Below are 21,646 nucleotides of genomic sequence, written 5' to 3'. Positions count from 1 at the left end.
ATTATATTAAGACTGTTTATCAAATACAACCAACCACATTGCAGTCAGCCTGTAACAACTATTATCCACGAGAGTTTATTTTGGGTTCTGCTACATCATCAGACACTATGACATGAAAAAAAAAAAAAAGAACTTTACCGGTAGGGATTGTTTTGAAAAGGATTTTATAATCAATATTTTAATCAACAGCATCAGGTAAAGGTAGTACAGATGTGAAACTGGGCCCAAATATGGACATCTCGAGAGAAACAGAATTCTTTGGTAGAAGAACGAAGAAGAAGAACATAGTCTTTAATATCCCCTTAGGGAAATTACATTTTCCACTCTAGTCTATTCCAACACACACATATGTATATGGTACAGGCCCTGAAACACACACAAATAAGGGGTCTGTATGGCATGCAGGTAGATAGTAAGGGGTAGAGCGGAAGGCAGCTCCTCACTGGTGCGCCCTATGAGCGGCTTGTGGGGGACGGTGCTTTGTTCAAGGGCATCTCGGCAGTGCTCAGGAGCTGGAGAGACACTCCTCTACTGTCTCTACTATGCTCCAAATGTTTTCTGTCCATGCGGGATTTGAACCGGCTATCCTACGGTGCTCTTCCAGTCCCCAGCGGAAGAATTAGTAGACTGAGCTACTGCCTATAAAAAGACCAAGTAGAAGAGTAGCGCCAAACCTGAACAATTCCTCATCATATCTGATTTGCCCATGCGTCGTTCCTGCACAGTGCTTCAGGAAAATTGGTTAATATTAGTACCGGTACTTAATGTAGCGTCCTCTCAAAATACCCATACAGCAATGTTGAAGAAAAATGACTTAAATCTTAGGTGTTACTTTATATGGATCTGCACGATAAATAATTGGACTCTTTTCAGGAGTAAATGAATGAACAAACGAACACGCAAACAAACGAAAGAACTAACTGGCTATTAACTAAACTTGCATGAAGTAAAAAAAAGAAGGAAAAAAAAGAAGGAAAAGTACTTTTGACTTCATAAAATACAGACAACATGACAGCAGAAAACTTGGCTGATTGTAATCTGCTGAACTATGTCCATAATCACATCCTTTTAAAGCAGTAATAGCATGCACACAGAGACAGGCTGTGTTCAGAGAGAGAAATCCTCTGCTCACCAACACAGGTGTCTATACAGGTGTTTCTGCTGCTTCAATCAACAAATACACACACACACGCACGCACACATGCACACACAGGTAGTTTGTTTGATGGTCCTAATTAGGCACTCCAGGGAAAAGAGGATTCTCAATGCCCTGATACTCAACAGCAATTAGCTTGTATTGATCTACCTACGGAAAAGAGGGGGTGAGAGACTTAGATGAAAGTAACAGCAGAACAGACACACTGTAAAATTTGGCAAAAGTAGAAAGTTGAAGAGAGATAGAAAGATAAGGGAGGATGTGAAATGGAAGAGTCCATGTGGACCCTATTTTTCATCCACAAAACACACATTGTTCAGAGTTTAGTGCATTGTCACTGGTCATTGTCTGCTTTAGGAGATTATCTCCTCCAAGCAAACAAATGAAACACACTTGTTCATTCCATTCTCAAACACAGGAAATAAAATAGTGATCATGTCTTCTTCGCACACTAAAGTAATTTTCTGCACTACACAAAGGCACTTCACTTGTTCTAAAACATGTCTCAGTGGACCACACTTCATTTAATTCTCTTATTTCCTCAATGTGTTCTTTGTTTTTTTTATTTTATTGAAATAGGCCATACGGAAGCCTCACTAACAAAATGAATTTCCTTCATCACTGATGTGATAACCTTTAAGTAGCACTTTAAATGGACTAATCTCAAAACAAATTACTAATCTTAAAATGAGGGGATAATCTCTGACTGTCTGATAATCCAATATTAGGATTAGCACAGGGTCACAGAGGACTGATAAAGACTGTGAATGAGTGTGTGTGTGTGTGTGTGTGTGTGTGTGTGTGTGTGTGTGTGTGTGTTTGAGTGGGTAAATTCACACTGTTAGATTGTGTATTTGAATGTGTGTGTGTGTGTGTGTGTGTGTGTGTGTGTGTGTGTGTGTGTGTGTGTGTGTGTGTGTGTGTGTGTGTGTGTGTGTGTGTGTGTGTGTGTGTGTGTGTGTGTGTGTGTGTGTGTGTGTGTGTGTGTAGGGCATAATGTGTCAAGGTGACTTTCTGGGGGTTAATAACTAGTGACCCATAGAAAAGACCAGAATGGGGGCTTAAAAACACACACAGGTTGAAGGTAGGTTGTACAAACTGATATGACAATTTTATTCACATTAAGGATTAACACAAACTACTATGAGTTTGAGAGAGAGTAATAACATCTTAGTTTATACTGGGAATGGATTTCCCACCTTTTTAAGGGCTCTATGTGATATGGGATCTACTTTTAAACCTCCTTTAGGTAAAACTTAAAAATCTGTTCAACACTCTGGGACTTACCTGATGATGAATTGAGGTACACAAATAGTTTGAAAACTGCAGGGTAAGAGCCACGAGTCAGTTGGCTTAACTTGGTGCTACATGTAGCAAGCAAAAATGAGACTTCAGATTATCCTGAGTTGAATCTCATTCATGCATATACCACAAAACACATGGAATCCATCACACAACATTGATTTGTAGCAGCAATAGGTGAGACAGGTTTCAGCTGAGAGACATGGCAAGAAGAATGAATAATCACGTCCTTTAGCAGCTTCAACCATACTGTAACAGAGTTAATAATGCTTTTAATCTCGAAAGGATCTATATATCTGGCTGAGTGCTTCTTAGTCTTGGATTTTTAGCATCCAAACCTTGTGTCCCAGGACATAGTTTTGGGCTGGGGCCCGACAGCAAGATGTTTGTTTTTATCCAGTACCCCAAGCAAGCCAGGGGGTACTGGACTGAGGGTACTGCAATGTCCCTTCCTGGGCAGAAAACAGCAGTGATTGGTAGCCTAGGAAACACTCAAAAAGTTAAAGACTGGTAGAAGAGGAAAGATGGGAGTTGAAAGCATTATCGACCCAAGCTAGATGGGTCCTACAGGAGGATGGTTTGGATGGCTGTGATGCAGTAGGCAGCTGTCTCAAATACTGGTTAGTCCTCTCAGCCTGACAGTTGGTGTGGGGGTGGAAACCAGAGGACATGCTGACCGTGGCCCAAAACTGCCCAAAACTCTGCATCCTTTTCAAAAGTGCCATGGTGTGTTGTTTGTGTGGTTCAGTTGTATTGGTTTCTCACTCTAGGATGGAAACTAAACGTGAAACTAGGGGGTGGTCCACAGGTTGGGGATGAAGGTCTACAGTAGAGTGGAAAGGAGTGTGGGGCTTATGGGTCTTTTTTTCTCCTGTAGGCGTTGGATAGTCTCATGGACAAAGAAATCAGAGAGATGAGAGAGCTATGATGGGCTAGTTCATCCGTCATATTATCAGAGTCCATGCTAAAAGACTCCCCGAAGGGCATCATTCTACCCCGTTTCTGCAGCCCAAATTATGAACTCTGCAGGATCTGCCACACCCAGCCTTTCTACAGCAGCACCAGTAGAATAAGGACGATGATGAAAAACCTTCTTCAATACATTAACAAATTCAGTATAAGAGAGAGATAGCTCTACTCTGGGTTAGCAAAGCCTCAACCCAATTCAGAGCTCTTCCGTTTAAGAATCTAAAAAATAATGATATGTTTGTTTGTTTTTTGTTTATTTTTTTGTTAACATCATTCCAAGCGTAGGTACATGGCTGTAGATCAAAAGCCAATATTCACTGGAGAAAGAAGTCTCAACAATTTCTACGGTTCTGGGGTAGAAAAATGGGGTTCTCTGAGGCCCAAGTCGAGGTGAAGGAGGGGAAGCCTGAGTGTTTAGCTGAAAGTCTAAGTTCTCAAACATAGAACTAATATGTTTTACCTGGTTTGCCAGGTATTTGTTGCATCTCCATGAGGCTAGATCATTCTATGAAGAATAAGGCAGCAAGTGAAACCAAGAGCAATCCAGAGATGGTAGGTTTAGAGGGGGATTCATTGAAAACAGGGAAAAAAACTTGAGGCTGGTGACAGGATGACCAGAGTGAAGCAGTGGGTGTGGATGATCCATTTATTGGAGAACCGCTGGTGAAGATGGTGGTGGTAGAACAGGAAGGGGATGAATGCAGCTGGTACGGGAAATACTAAGCCATGACGGAAGAACTAAAAGGATCCAAAATAAAAAACAGCAAAACTCATGAGAAAAAAATTGGCCTGGGTTTTAACGATACCACTATGGGTGGCCAGACAATCTGGAGAAGACTATGGGGAGAATCAGGCTTGGTAAACGGAAGTGATGATGAGATGATGGGGAGCAGCTGTGCAGCACCAGAGGAGATGTAGGTATGCAAGCAGCAGGTAGAAAGGAGGAGAGGGGCAGCCACGCCCAGATACGATGAAGGGAGACAGAAAGAGAACAGAACCAAACACAGACGAAAACAGAAAAAACCATGGAACCACCATGACAGTCAAAAGTAGGATGCTAACTAACATTCACCTAAAAGGGTAACATCACAAGTGTGATGCAATGAGATATCCGTGTCGTTGCCTACAGTCATCTTCACTTTGATAATACTGATGCCATTATATTTTAACCCTTTTTTAATGTTTAACATTAAATCATTTGGGAAAATGATCAGAACACCCCGAGTGAGAGACCAGAAATACAGAGGCAATACTGTATTTCTGGTGAGGAGGGCATTGAAGAGGATGAAGAGTGAAAAGTCGCTCGGTCCTGCTGATACAGTATACCTGTGGCGATATGGAAGTGTCGAGGAGAGGTGGCAGTTTCTAACTGGATTGTTCAACAGGATCTTAGATAGTGAGAAGATGCCTGAGGAATGGAGGAGAAGTGTGCTGGTGCCCATTTTTAAGAACAAGGGAGATGTGCAGAGTTGTGGCAACTAGAGAAAAAAATCATACAATAAAGTCATGGAAAAGAATAGTTGAAGCTAGAACAAGGATAGAAGTGAGCATTTGTGAGCAGCAGTATGGTTTCTTGCAAAAAAAAAGTACTACGGATGCGGTGTTTGCTTTGGGGATGTTGATGGAGAGGAACAGACAGGGCCAGAGAGAGCTGCATTATGTCTTTGTAGATCTGGAGAAAGCTTATGACAGGGTGCCCAGAGGGAAACTGGTGTTGTATGAGGAAGTCTCGAGTGGCAGAAAAGTATGTTGGAGCGGTGCAGGACGTGTGTGGGGACTGTGGGACGGTGGTGGGGTGTGCTGTGGGTGTGACAGATGTGTTCAATGTGGAGGTGGGACTGCATCAGGGATCGGCTTCTTCTCGTTTGCCGTGGTGATGGACGGGCTGGCAGGTGAGGTTGGACGGGAGTGTCCGTGGGCTGTGGTGTTTGCGGATGGCGTTGTGGTCTGTGGTGGGAGCGGGGAACGGGTGGAGGAGAGGCTGGAGAGGTGGGGGTTTGTCCTGGGGGGAGAGGAGTGGGGGTTGGCCGCGGTGGGACAGAGTGCATGTGTGTGAATCAGAGGGAGGTTACAGGGAGAGGGGATCGGGGGGGTGGAGGATTTTGGGTGCTTTCGGGTAGGCGGTCTGGAGCGGTGGAGGGTGTGTGGAGGGGGGGTGGGGAGGCGTGTGCAGGCAGGATGGAGCGGGTGGAGGAGATTGTCGGGTGTGGTGTGTGGTGGAGGAGTTTCAGCTAGAGTGAAGGGAGGGGTGTATAGAGCTGTTGTGGGACCGGCGATGTTGTTTGATCTGGGGACAGTGTCGCTGGGGAGGGGACGGGGACGGAGCTGGAGGTAGCGGGGATGGGGATGCTTGGGTTCTCTTTGGGGGTGATCGGGATGGATGGGATCGTGGGTGGGTGCATCGGAGGGGCGGCGCATGTTGGAGGTTTTGGAGGTGGAGTCAGGGAGGCCGGGCTGGGATGGTTTGGACATGTCCAGAGGAGAGATGCTGAATGTATTGGTGGAGGGATGCTGAGTTTTGAGCTGTCAGGCAGGGGGCGTGGAGGAGGACCGGGGTGGAGGTTTGTGGATGTGGTGAGGGAGGACATGAGGGTGGTTGGTGTGGGAGAGGAGGATGCGGAGGACGGGGTTGAATGGAGGCAACTGATTCGCTGTGGCGACCCTGAAGGGAAAAGCCGAAAAGAAGATTATTATTATTATTACATCCCGCTTCAAAGCGGCGATGTATTGCAATTGTCAGTATTGTGTGTTCCTCCGTCCGTTCGTCAACCAAATATCTTTGCAGATAGAAAGATGAACCAAAAAGCACATTACTTGGGCGGCAAAGGGGATGAAAGTGAGATGATGACCTTCTGATCGATGCAGACATTATTGTTCAATTTAGAGTGAACATGAAATCTGCATGTTGGCTTTCTATCTGTAAAGCGCTTTTAAATGTCTTCAGATGTGATAAAGCGCTATATAAAAAAATGTGACTGACTGACTTCTATCTCTGCTATTGTCACTGAACACCAAACAGTCAGAAAGCCTTTGTGAGGATTCTCGTCTTCTTTCGACTTTTCCCTTCAAGGGTTGCCACAGTTAATCAGTTGCCTCCATCTAACCCTGTCTTCTGAAAATGCTCTTCTCTCACACCTACTACCTTCATGTCCTCTTTCACTACATCCATAAACCTCCACTTTTGTCTTCCTCTAGGCCTCCTGTCCAAACCATCTCAGTCTGGCCTCTCTGAATTTATCTCCAAAACCTCTAACATGTGCTATCCCTCTGATGTACTCATTCCTGATCCTATCCATCCTGGTCACACCCGAAGAGAACCTGAGCATCATCATCTCTGCTACCTCCAGCTCTCTCTTATCTTTTCCTCAGTGACATTGTCTCTCGGCAAGACAACATCGCTGGTCCCACCATAGTTTTGTACACCTTTCCTTTCATTTTAGCTGAAACTCTTCTATCATACATCACACCTGACACTTTTTTTCCACCCATTCCACCCTGCCTGTACACGCTTCTTCACCTGTTTCCCACAGTCTCCATTGCTAGATTAGATTAGATTAGATTAGACTTCCTTTATTGTCATTAAACAGAAACTCAGAGACAAGTGAATCTGGCAACCGGAGGACACAACATTGTTCGCATCGCTATGGAAAACATTGATCTAGCTGGCGAAAACGACGATGTATGACTGTGTTGCCGGAGGCCTAAAGCAGCCATTGCCGTACAGGGCGCCTGATCCTCTTCCATCCTGGTCCCTCCCAAAGAGAACCTCAGCATTTTCTTTCTGCTCTGGATTGTTGACCCTAAGTACTTCAAATCCTCCATCTTCTTGATCTCTTCTCCCTGTAACCTCACTCTTCCACTTGGGTCCCTCACACTCATGTACTCTGTCTTACTGCGGCTAACCTTCATTCCTCTCCTTTCCAGGAAAACCTCCACCTCTCTAGCTTCTCCTCCACTTGTTTCTTTCTCTCACTACAGATCACAATGTTATCTGCAAACATCATTGTCCATGGAGATTCCTGTCTAACCTTGTCTGTCAGCCTGTCCATCACCATAGCGATCAGGGAGGGGCTCAGGGCTGTTCCATGATGCAGTCCCACCTCCACTTTGAACTCCTCTGTCACACCTACAGCACACTTCACCACTGTCTTACAGTCCTCATACATGTCCTGCACCGTTCTAATATACTTCTCGGCTACTCCAAACTTCCTCATACAATACCACAGTTCCTCTCTGGGCACCCTGTCATTAGCTGTCTCTCTGATACAAAAACACAATACAGCTCTCTCTGGCCTTCTCTATACTTCTCTATCAACATCGTCAAAGCAAATGCTGCATCTGTAGTACTCTTTTTTGGCATGAAACTATACCACAGCTCATAAATGCTCACTTCTGCCCTCAGTCTAGCTTCAGCTACTCTTTCCCATAACTTAATTGTATGGCTCATTAGCTTTATTCCTCTATAGTTGCCACAAATCTGCACATATCCCTGTTCTTAAAAATGAGCACCAGCACATTTGTCCTCCATTCCTCAGGCATCTTCTCACTTTCTAAGAACCAGTTGAACAACCCAGTCAGAAACCCTTTTGCCAGCCCTGTCTACCTGTGTGCTTCTACCTCCACTCTTATAGGTCACCCTATGTTCCTGCCTCTTCTGGAAGAAAATATTCACTATAGCTGTTTCCATCCATTTTGCAAAGTCAACCACCATATGTCCTTTTGCATTCCTCTCCTGGTCACCAAACCTGCCCATCACCTCCTCATCCCCTCTGTTTCCTGCATCAACATGTCCATTGAAGTCTGCACCAATGACAACAGTCTCTCTTCTAGGTATGCTCTGCATCACTTCATCAAAGTCCAACAACTTTTTTTTCTTTCTCCTCCAGCTCACATCCTACCTGTGGAGCATACCCACTAACAACATTGAACATCACACCTTCAATTTCTAGCGTCAGACTCATCACTCTATCTGACACTCTTTTAACCTCCAGGACGTTCCTGACAAACCCCCCTTTCAAGATATTTCCTACTCCACTTGTTTTCATTTCTACACCAAGAACAACTTGAACCCTACTCCTAAACTTCTATCCGTGCTACCTTTCCACCTGGTCTCCTGGACACACAGTACGTCTGCATTCCTCCTCTGCATCATGTCAACCAACTCTACCTTTTCCTGTCATAGTTCCAACATTCAACATCCCTGCTCTCAGGCCTATACTCTTGGCGTTCCTCTTCTTTCTCTTCTTATGAACACACTTTACTTCTTTCCTTCTTCGACAAACAGTAGTCCAATTTTCACCAGCACCCTGTAGGTGAACAGCACCAATGGCAGTCGTTTTTAACCCGGGCCTCGATCGGTCCGTTATGGAGGTCATAGATTTGATTTGCATGTTTGATTGGGCAGCAGTTTTACATCGGATGCCCTCCCTGACACAGCCCTCTGTATTTAGATAAGATCTCGGAGGAATTTAGGGGACATTTTTATATATAATCCCGTTATATAAAATATTCATGTAGGTAAAATATTTATTCTCTATGTGTGTCAACATGGTTGTGTTGTGTACCATCAAAAAGCACACACATCCATAAGACAAACACAGTCGGGGTAATTAGATACATGCCAACGTACAAGCTTTTTCTGAGAGTCCCTTTAATGCTGGAAATAGCTGCAGGCTAGAGAGCTAAAACACTGCCTTGTAAGTTGTGTGTGTGTGTGTGTGTGTGTGTGTGTGTGTGTGTGTGTGTGTGTGTGTGTGTGTGTGTGTGTGTGTGTGTGTGTGTGTGTGTGTGTGTGTATGTGTGTGTGAGAGAGAGAGAGAGAGAGAGACAGAGAGAGAGAGAGAGAGAGAGAGAGAGAGAGAGTACAAGGTATGTGTCAGTGGTGGGTTTATGCAGGATTGCCCCCAAGTCTAATTGAGTTTTCAAGGAGCTTTTATCATTTAAGAGATGTGTGTGTGTGTGTGTGTGTGTGTGTGTATGTGTGTGTGTGTGTGTGTGTGTGTGTGTGTGTGTGTGTGGTTTTGTCTAAGAGAGAGTGGGTTAAAGGGTTGAACGTTTCATGCATGCAAGTGTTTTGAATTGTACATATTTCTTTTACAAATACAGTGGTACCTGTACTTACGAAATTAATTAGCTCCGGAAGAAATCATGTAAAGTAAGTAGAGACATGTTTTCCATGCAAATGCCCTAATCCGTTCCAAGCCCATGAAAATTCTGACATAAATGTTTTATAAAGCATAAAAATGCATGAAAACATGTAAAAAATACATGTTATGATTAGATCATTACACAATAAATGAGAGTTGTGCATAACGTAAAAAAAAAAGAATAAAGAACGATAATGACGGTCATTTACCTTTTAACAGCTGTCCCCATTGTTTTTTGCCCTCTTTGGTTCATGCGCTCCTATATCACGATGCCGAACAACAGAGTGAATTCCAGTCCTCCTTTTGAACTTCTCCAACCACCCATACAATGCCTTAAACTCCTTAAACTTGCTTTTGTTTTAATAACGTGGTGGTTGTAGATTTTTGGCCATATTCTTTGGCGAGATCAACCAATGCGTCCCTTTCTCATGCTCTTCTATTATCTCTTGCTTTGTTTGTACAGACAAAAAACTATTTTCTCTGTCGAAAGTTCTTTCGTAAGTAGAAGTAATATTTTCCTGCTGAGAAATTTTGTCAGTAGAAAATTTGGTAAGTAGAGACATTCGTAAGTAGAGGTATCACTGTATTATTATTATGTAAATTATTTTTTTTCCTTCCGGCTTTTCCCTTCAGGGGTCACCACAGCGAATCAGTTGCCTCCATCTAACCCTGTCTTCTGCATCCTCTTCTCTCTCACCAACTACCTTCATGCCCTCTTTCACTACATCCATAAACCTTCTCTTTGGTATTCCTCTAGGCCTCCTGCCTGGCAGTTCAAAAATCAGTATCCTTCTACCAATATATTCACTATCTCTCCTCTGGACATGTCCAAACCATCTCAGTCTGACCTCTCTGACTTTTATCTCCAGAACCTCTAACATGTGCTGTCCCTCTGATGTACTCATTCCTGATCCTATCCATTCTGGTCACTCCCAAAGAGAACCTCAGCATCTTCATCTCTGCTACCTCCAGCTCTGTCTCTTGTCTTTTCCTCAGTGACACTGTCTCTAACCGAACAACATTGCTGTAATGTTGCCGTAAGAGGGCACAAGCCAGTGTCTTTTTGTGCCGGTCTCAAGCCCGGATATATACAGAGGGTTGTGTCAGGAAGGGCATCTGATGTAAAACTTTTGCTAAATCAAACATGCGAATCCAATCCAAACACAAAAAGAAAAGATGAAGAAATTTAAACTTTATAGATATACACAGTTCACATAGTTTTTTTGTGCAGATTTTAGTGACTGAAATTAATGCTGTTCAACAGTTGAAAGTGTGCCAAAAAACCTCTGATCTTATCCACTTTTCTTTTGCTTGTGTCTCTTTGTTATTATGGCCAAACAATCAAACAGATAGACAGACACATGGTTCATTTTCCCACTTATATTGTATGTTTTTATCTCTCAAGGGTATCATTTGTGTCAAGAGCTGCAAATGGCCCATATACTTCATAATTATACACTGTTTAATAGACAACATACAGTACATACACACAGTAAATTGAATGATTAATTTTAATTTGCGGCTGCAGTTCATCAGCAAACCATTTTCTCAATATCTCAATGTGTTTTCTCTTTCTTGTAGTTTTTTGTTTTGTTTTTGTTTTGTTTTTTATAGTCCCATTATGAAGAATTCTTGAGTCCTGCATGGTTACCCAGTCAAAGGGTATAAAAGAAGAAGTATAAAAGAAGTATGATTGATTATCCAGACCTCTGGATAAAATAAATACAGTAAATTATTTGCTGATTTCCCTAATTGAATCACCTTTGGTTCACATTAGTGCACACATCTACACACATGTCCTTACTATACATCTGATCAGCTGATGAGAAATACATTAAGTAACTAATGTATTCACTGTGTTGCTTATTGATCAAGAGTATCCAATTAATCTGATTAATTAGCCTGCCATGGCGTTAGAGATGAATGGTCAGAAATCTGCATCAGTAGCTGTTAAGGTGCATGCATGCACAAAATGGAATTGGTTTGGACATTATTCAATGTGCAAATTATACAACACACTCAAAAATGCACACTGTGAGTCCAATGCACGTCATTTAATGGTAAAGGCTGTGCTGCTGTCAACACACATTCATACTTTATGTTATTGTAACCTATTTCTGTAGTGCTTTAAGTAATTGGTCTGAAAGGTAACTTAAAAAAAAAGAAGTTATTTTACTCAATTTCTAAAGTGCGGATGGAGTTTTTTCAGCCGTCAAAGTTGTTTTTGATTTTGATTGTTCAATTTCAATTGTTTTGATAACTGCACAAACTCCATATGTTGGGGAAGATTGTAAGATTCTGCTGAGAGCTCCAGAATAAAATTAATTTACAGGATTACTTTTGCATTTTGTAAAGAACAACTGTATTACAGACGGGGGGGGGGGGGGTACTGCATATACTGCAAAACCACAATAATAACAAAAAACACAGAATGATTGCACATCAGGAAGAATGATTGAACAAGACTACCATCAGCCTGGGAAGTGTTGCACACCCCACTGTATTGCATTGTGTTAAATGAACTTATGACATTGTAAAGAATGTAATGTTTGAGAGGAAGTAGCCAGACAGTGATGTACTGTACCTTTCAGACCAATATTACATAAAGATACTAAATTAAATACAGACTTCCAGGAGACTTCATATCCAAGCAAAGACCAATAAGACAACAGTGGCACCTTCATCCACTGAGCTGCTAATTGCTTTAGCCTCTATAGATCATCCACAGTTCAAGTGTGTCAATTGAACTGGAATTGGTAATGAATGTGAAGGGGCATTAATCCGTGCAGCTGTGATGATGTTTATGATAATGCTAACTAGACGGTAGTTATCTGTAATGTTTTCAGTTGTAGTATAGTTGCATCTACAGTATATGCCCGCCCCTATTTACCCCCCTTCACCCCCCATCCTCTCTCTCTCTCTCTCTCTCTCTCTCTCTCTCTCTCTCTCTCTCTCTCTCTCTCTCTCTCTCTCTCTCTCTCTCTCTCTCTCTCTCCCTCCCTCCCTCCTTTGTAACCCCAAGAGGCCAAGGCAGACAATGATCCTCCAGGAGTCGGGGTCTGCTTGAGGTTTCTGGCTATTAAAAGAAAGATTTTCCTTGCCACTGTTTTCTCCTGGACAATTGTGTTGGGTGTTTCTGTAAATAGGCTTGAGAAACTGATTTCAATCAGCTGTATTTTTAAAATGTCATATTACTTCTGTTACAATTTGGTGCTATAATTACAATTTGATTTGATTTGTCCATCAGTATCTATTGTTTGATTGACAGAGGAACCAATCTTTTCTTACACACAATCGTGATTTACATTCATTGCCACATGTAGTAAAGAATAAAATAAAATAAAAGCAGAGCAGTCACATTGGCATGGTAATGCCAATAAAGCACTTGCAAAGATACACAAATCTGACTTCTGCTGATGTGACAGCAGTAAGAATGGTCAAATCAGATTTAATGTGGTTTTTCTACCAGTAAACTTCATAGATATTAAATAAAATAAAAATATTGCTGATACATGTATATTGAGGATAGAAGGACATACATATTCTGGACAGAAACTGCAGATAGATGATCCTTGTGCTGTCACGAGAACTTTTTCTACAGTTTCCAGTTTAATCCAATCAGTGAAACATCACACAGCAGTTTTGACAGGCAGAAAAGAAAAATGTTCTACAGGTACATCTTGAATAGATTTAAACATTTCCTACCTTTACCATTTCATTTTCAAGCAGCTGAGGTAGCAGAGCGTAGCGATGCTGCTTGTTACTATAAAATGAAATGTCATACAATGTCATCAAAACAGGGTTAGACATTGAAGCCATCTAGACTAGTTTAGTTTGAGTCCAGCAATATGAGGGTAATCCAGTAAGCTGTGTGACACAGTCACTGCACACATACAAGAAGTCATTAAAAAAGCAATGTGGCTGTGTTACAGAGACGAGTTCAGGAACACAGAAAGGTAGACGCACGAGAATGAGTACATCCGAATTCATGACGCACGATGGAACATCCAGCCTCACATAGTAATGAAGTGATTCATACAAAATGTCACTCAGACGATCTAATCATGTCATTCATATACTTACACACACACACACACACACACACACACACACACACACACACACACACACACACACACACACACACACACACACACACACACACACACACACACACACACACACACACACACACACAAACAGAGAGATGCTGTGCAGTGTTAAACTGCAGCCTTTAGCAAAGAAGGGAAAGAGTCAAACAGCACAGAAAACTGTGAAGAGAGTTTAACTCCCTGCTGGTAATGGAGTGTAAGCCAAAAAATAGCAAATTGTGACTCTGACTTCTGTATGAAAAAAAGGAAGACAGTGAGGAATGTGTGACCATGGAAGCATATATGAAAACCAAAGGAGAATGAGAAAGAGAGTGAGAGAAGCAGAGCAGGAGAGAAAGGTCTGAAGGGGTTCATTGAAGGAAACACATGGAAAGAAAGGAAGAAAGTGACAAGAAAGGAGCCTCAGGTGCTACGTGTTCCTTTGGTGTCAGAATGCGCACCCACACACACACACACACGCACGCACGCACGCACGCGCGCACACACACAAACACACACACACACACACACACACACACACACACTCATTCAGAAATTTACTTTGTGACATATACAGTGCTAAACCCGAGGTCATGTTGACACCTAGCGAGGTGTTAGTTTGACATAAAAATCATACACAGGGAAAAGAGGTGAAAATATGAAGGTCAGTTTTGTCGCCCCTCAGGTGTGTGATGGGGGGAGAGATTGAGGAAGAGTGATGAAGCAAGACCTTTGTGCGGAAGATAAAGGAGAGCAGATATGAGAGGAGAGATTAATACTATTGTCTGCATTGTTCATTTTTGTAATATGAATTTTTTTACTTTCAAAGCTAAATTTGGTAAGATGTGAACAAAAACTTAATTAGTTTGAAAATACAGTGTCACTAGTAACTGCAGCTACTGTACGTAGTTAGGATATTAAGGTATATCAGTTTTTGCAGCCATACCTGATAACCATGGAAATTACTTTCATAGCTGTGCTTGATTTGTGGTGTTGAACTCAAACTCAAAAACTCAAACTTTCTTTATTGTCATTATACACACAGAGATGGTACAACAAAATTTCGAGGCCAGATGGATAGTTGGTCCAGAGCCGCTGCACCCCGGGCGCGCCGCCACTGCGGTCCAACATGACCTAATATTCCCGAGATGTATGTTTTTCCTGATAATGGGGGGAAACCGGAGAACCCCGGAGAAAACCCATTCAGACACGGAGAGAACATGCAAACTCTTCACTGAAAGGCCACTTTGGAAATGATGGGGTTTGAACCCCTGACCTTCTTGCTGTGAGGCAGCAGTGCTAACCACTACGCCACCGTGCCGATCAACCTAATGGTTGATCAAATAGAGAAAAAACACCACAAACTTTCCATGACATTGAAAAAACAGATTAAATTTGACAAAATAAAGCTATTTATCATGCAGGGACTTCATGCTATATAGCATTTAAACATCTTATACTCAAAATATGGAAGTAGCCATCTAAAGTGGTTTTGTTACTTAATTGGATTTGTGCCAGTGGGGCCCTTGATGGGACCACAAATCCCCACCACAGGAGAAACAACATTAATTTTAAACAAATTGAGAGAGTTAAGTTTGCTCAGATTAGAAGAAAATTACCATTTAAAACAAGATAAAAAATGTCTCTCGGCTACCCTGAAACTCCCAGAGCCCATAATTTAACACCGGATGCTTTTGATATGAAATGCCATTACTGAAAAGCCCTGCCAAGCACCTCTGTATAGCTCATGTTCCCCTGAGGCTACATGAGTCAAACCAGAAGCAGATTGTGGCCACATATTCTTGAAGTTGAGAGGACAACAGATACAGATGTTGAAGGAGATGGTGCATAGCAGCAAGTGAAGGGGAGAAATTAGAGTTGAAAGGCTGAAAAAGCAATATTTAAATGAGTAGCAACATGGAAGCAGCTTTACATTCAGAGGAGCATCACAGATTGTTTTCTTCTGAATGAAGAATGTTAAAAGCACTGCTGATGGTGATGAAGAAATGGATGAGTCATTGTAAACACAATCCTCAATAATTATTGCCCTGTTAACATACAGTATGTTATGTTTAAAGACTTGCATTTTCACACCAGCATCCAGCAGATCCGCAGTGGTGTCAGAGTACATTTGAAAGTTTTCTTACAAAAATGTTGAGTCAGTGTTTTTAATAACAGCCATATAAAACAAAAAAATTCAACATTTCACAATTTTAAGGGTTTTACAAACTGTACTGTAACAAGTTCTCTCACAATCATTGGGCTCATTAGGCTATTACTAACTATGTACTCCTCTAGTTTTCACTGCTGAGAGAAATGACCTAACCAAAGCAGAGAAAACAGAGGTTAGAAAACCTACAGGATGAAGACGAAAGAATCCGTAGTCGTCTCGTCTTCATCAACTGATCTGGATCTGGGTCACATGGTAACGCTGAAGCCTATCCCAACTGACTATGGGTGAGAGGCGGGATACACCTAGGACAAGTCACGCAGTTCAATTTCATTCAGGGCCACATAGAGAGACGAGCAGCCAACCACACACAAATGTACATCTACGGTGAATTTCGGTGAATCTAATCTAATCTAATCTAATCTAAAATTTAGAATGACCAGTTCACATAGTTGCATGACTTTCGGTGGTGGATGAAGCCAAGAATCAAGACAGAACCCACTCAGACACAGGGAGGACATACAAACTGCACACAGAAAGGCTCCAAGTGGAATCGAAACTGACTCGGAGCCACCATGCTGCCCCCTGAATGTGTTGTTTTATATTTGATAAAACTTAGGAATCATTGACGTCAACATTTATTTCATTATTAACAACGAAATATTACCACTCTGCATAAAAATGTAAAGTGCACAATTTATCTATAATTAATTTAATGTATGTTTATTGGGGAGTTATTTGCATTTCTATTATAGGAGTTTACTCATTTACCCACCCTCAGTTTGTCTCTTCGAAATTACATGCATTTAAATGGATATATTAACAGATGATTTAAAATGTGTCAAAACAGGAAGTGTAATTGAGTTAGAATGAATTTATTATAAAACCTGCCTTCAGTATATATTTCAGTGTAAATTCATGCAACAAGATGAACAAAGCTAGTAATTAATTTACTTCATCATGACTTTGGAGGCATGTACATTTATGCTTCAGAACTAAGCAGCAGTCTTAGACCAGGGGTTAGAAATAGATACCATTTACACTAATGTGTGTGTGTGTGTGTGTGTGTGTGTGTGTGTGTGTGTTTGTGTGTGTGTGTGTGTGTGTGTGTGTGTGTGTGTGTGTGTGTGTGTGTGTGTGTGTGTGTGTGTGTGTGTGTGTGTGTGTGTGTCTCGTATCCATCACTGAAAGGACTGATGTCCTTTTTCACCATTTCCACCTCTACAGTTCCATTAAAGCAGTAAGGAGAGTATTTTAAACCTCTTCTGCTTAAAGTACATAATTTGCGCTACACTCATACACTACACTGGCAGACAAAAAGACATCAATGTTCACTGTATGTTAAAATTAAATGAGATCTACAATCAAACCCATGGTCACTGGGCACTCTGAATTGTTGCGTCTACTTTTAAACATAGTAAGTCATTGCCATGACAAAACAAACCATAAAGATTAAATGGAGCAGCAACCTTTGCATCTGTTAGATCATTACACTTCACATATGATGAATTGATTAAAGGAAACTGCAATATTTCCAGTCTATTTGAATAAATAGGCCTAATTATCTATCTTTTCTCCCATCCATTATATTGCAATGCTTCATGACAAGAATCGAAGGCCTGGATCTGGTCTACATTATTTTCTGACCACTGGTTTGGATGATGAGTGTCAGAGAGCAGCACTGCACTGATCATGAGATTCCTGCCCAAAGGGTGATTCTGTTGTTGAGGGAGTCTGGTTCATAACAAACACAAGAAAACAGATGTTCAATCTTCTCTGAGAATGTTGGCCTCTGTGAACTTGCAAAATTTGTGGTCAAAGAACAAACATAATTTGTTTCTCTACTTTATTTCACTTAGGGAGGGCAAATGGTCCATGATGATCTAAATTCATCTTCAGTTTAACAAATTCAACCATCTTAAGACACACAAACACACACGCCAACATACAGACACACACTCGTAAGTAGATACGTGCAAACACACCCAGCTGCATAGATGATAAATTGGGTGCATATAAATTTCTGTTGGAGACAATACGTCTTTGTTTCACAATATTCTGGCTTGGATAACACCCGCCCACACACACACCCACACAGTGGCATGAAAACAATAATGGCCGCACACAGAAATACACACTATAAATGGACAGAATGATTTGTCTACTGCCAAATTCACACTCCATGTTAATTTGTTACAAACAGAATTGTAATCCTTCAAAGTTACAGAAGTGTCTGTGTGTGTGTTTGTGTGTGTGTGTGTGTGTGTGTGTACGTGCGTGCGTGCGTGCGTGCGTGCGTGCATGTGTGAGTGCGCTTTAAGGGTATCCCTCAATAAGAGTGTATACACGTGTGTCATTTGTAATTGAAAAATGGCTTTTTTTCCTTCTTTTTTACAGTGGATGAACCTCCTCTCTCCTGATGAAATTTAGATGTGAAATTTAATTCCTTGTTATCAAGTCAGTGTCCTGATGTAATTCCATCTGTGTTGTCATAGTGATTTCATGGGAAAGTGGAAGTATATGTCAGTAATAAGATTAACACATTTATAGAAGACACTCATCATGTTTTCACAAAACATAATAATGAGAAAAATGACGTGCAGCTAAAAAAAGTGTTTGAGAAGCTAATCTCCTAACAGACTTTACTCAAACAGAAGCACGCTGCTAGCAATTAAGCAAATGTTTCCTATGACATCAAGGAAATTAATTATCATATAATCCTTGAATAACAAAGAACTTACATGTTTGGTTGTGGGTCAGTGGTGATGGGAACATATTCAAAAAACCCACAACTTAATTATGTTTGAAAATTAATTCTGGTAGCGTGTTATTAGGACAGTGATTATAGCTAATCGCCAAAATCTTTGATCTGAACTGAACAATCTCCACTAGCTATATATATATACTGTACATATATCCTATATATATAGGATTTCAAGATCCTGTGATTTCAAGATTGGCGGTTCGATTCCCACTTCAGCCCAAAAAAATACCCGGAGGTCAGCTGACAGTGGGAGGTGTCAGCTCACCTCTGGAGCACTGCCGAGGCGCCCTTGAGCAAGGTGCTGTCCCCCTTTACAAATTGCTCATTTGAGGCACACCATGAAGGAGCTGCCTGCCACTCTACCTCCATTGCATGCCTACAGGCCCCCTTGTGTATGTGTGTGTGTGATACAGGGGCCTGTACTCACTAATAATAATAACAATAATAATAATAATATTATATATATATATATATATATATATATATATATATATATATATATATATATATATATATATATATATATATACACTTTTTTTTTTTTAAACACAATGAAGAGTAAATAATGATAACTAATTTCGTAATGAGGCTGCAGATTCATCCCCAATTCGGCCTCATTTTTCTACCACAATTTGCTTATAATATCTTGTGTATATCTTGTCAATTCAAGTATTCAGTACTTGAATGTAACCTTCGTGAGTCAAAGACAAATGTTATAAGTTTTACAAACAGCAGCTTAAAGGTTTCAGTGAAAGTCAGGGATGCATCTACTTTTCATGCACCTGTAGATAAATTTTCAGTATAATGTCCTCTTCTTTTCATGGTTTAACTGAGAACTTTGCTAAACTATCACATAAAAGAACAGCTTCACTATCAGCCAGGAATGGATGAGTGTAAAAAAATGTTTAAAATTAATGAAATCTAAAAAAACCCCAAAAAACTCAAGCATCACTGTTAAGTTGCAACTTGAGCTGACAAAAGTGAGAAAACGATCCTTTCCAAGTTTTAAAGCCTGTACTTAGCCAAGCATAAACACTGCAACATTTGTCAGCACCGTTGCTGTGAGCCAACTGTACTGCTGACATCCTATATGTTTTCAGTAGCTGACTGTGGTATGAATAAGTATGAATGTCTGGATGTTACAGTTTTTTCAGTCGCTAACAAGCATTTGTCCAAACAGCAGTCACAGTTTCAAAACTCTTAACACAGACTAACACCTACAAAGCACAATTGACCAAATTTCTTCTCAAAAACACATTTTGTTAAATAAATACTAACTCTTCATTTCAAAATAGAATACATCTTTTTCTGTACACACCAAAACACTGGATATTCGACTCAAAATGAAATTACTGTGTCAAACAATAATGCTTGTTTTCACTGCACAAGGTACATGCAGTCAATCAAAGTACAACAGGTTTCAAAATACTGGGTATCATTGACATTTGAAAAATTGCATAGACTTTTATGTTTCAGTTTTAATGGTATTTGCCTGCAAAATGTACACAAAGTTTCTTGGTTGGGAACTTTATATCCACATTCAATTTTTGCATTCGAGAGAATTCCAGTAAAGAGCAAATCAGTTTTTTTCCTTTACAGTTTTTTACGGGAGGTACATTTAAAAATACTGTTTACAATATGATAAAAAGGAAAAAGCTTATAGTGAACAAAATAGCTATGAAACACACAAGAGCATTCTGAATTAAAAAAACCAACAACAGCAAAAAGCCCGGAAAAAGGGAGGGGGTGGTTATGTTAAAAAAACACAAAATTACTCTTTCTAATCTCTATGATCTCTGACATCATCCAAAGCGATGCATGTGGGATAGAACCGCTTGGTATGCCGGATCCACCCTTGGCAATGATCAGCTGTGTGTCAATGGGGGGGCAGTGACTCAGTGGTAGAGCGGGTCGTCCAAGGTTCCAAGATTGGCAGGTTTGATTCCCGCTCCTACCAAAAAGTGGGAGGTGTCAGCTCACCTCCGGAGCACTGCTGACTCGCTCTTGAGCGAGGCGCCGTTCCCCTTACAAGTTGCTCATTTGGGCTCACCATAAAGGAACTGCCTGCCACTCTGCCCTCCCACCCCCCCCACCCCCCGCCCCTGCACTAATACAGTATATGCACGTATGAATTACTAACACTAGAGTGTGCCACTAATTTCCCTTTCAGGATTGAGTATTTAAAATAAGAAAAAAAAAATCAATCGTTTGTTTTATCAACTACGATATACAGTATTGTTTTTGAAGTGATATCATTGCAGAAGCAGAGGTTTTTATCCTGTACCTAAGGTTTGGAATATTGTTGTTGCTATTGTAGGATGTTGTGTGTTAACATTCCTAAATTATAAAAAACAATCCATAATTTTATTGGAAGGTAATACTGGTCTGTTAAGAAAATGAAAGCATTGTGGAAATATGTTCATTTACTGCATATTGTGTGAAAGCAACATGAAATGTGTGAATGGTATGGCCCCAAAAGACCGATGCTGTGCTAATTGTGTTTATGAAAATGTGACTACTGTTTGGACAAACGCTTGTAAGCGACTGAAAAAAACTGTAAACAATCAAAGGTGCAACACTGAGAAGACCCCGTCCCACTAACTTTTAACCTAACTTGAATTGTTAGAGTATCACAGAAATACATTGTCATTTGTATATCCACTCATGAATATTTGTATGAGTATGAATGTCTGGATGTTAAACAATCAAAGGTGCAGTGCTGAGAAGACCCCTTCCCTACTATGTCTATTAGTGTTTCTACCTGATGGCACACTCACATGCAAGCACACACCTATATACCAATTTGTGGATAAATACAATGAAGTACATCAATGCAGCATGAAACGGCATCCAAAAATAGGAAAAGCTGGAACATATAACAAAAACATACAGTGTATTTGGTCACGTTCGGTCAGGGCCGAGCACAGTACACACAAATGGAAGATCTTATGAAGTCTGTGTGTGTGTGTGTGTGTGTGTGTGCGTGTGTGTGTGTGTGTGTGTGTGTGTGTGTGTGTGTGTGTGTGTGTGTGTGTGTGTGTGTGTGTG

General features: G+C 41.0%; 1 protein-coding gene across 1 annotated transcript in view; it reads left to right on the top strand.

The window, feature by feature from the left end:
- il1rapl2 (interleukin 1 receptor accessory protein-like 2) overlaps window positions 1-21,646 on the top strand; it is a 437,686-nt gene that overhangs the window by 74,337 nt on the left and 341,703 nt on the right. The window lies entirely within an intron of this gene.

The sequence above is a fragment of the Antennarius striatus genome, chromosome 10 (genome assembly GCF_040054535.1).
Source record: "Antennarius striatus isolate MH-2024 chromosome 10, ASM4005453v1, whole genome shotgun sequence".
Classification (NCBI taxonomy): domain Eukaryota; kingdom Metazoa; phylum Chordata; class Actinopteri; order Lophiiformes; family Antennariidae; genus Antennarius; species Antennarius striatus.
Note: the sequence above shows the minus strand (reverse complement) of the source record. Positions and strands in the feature narration are given on the sequence as shown.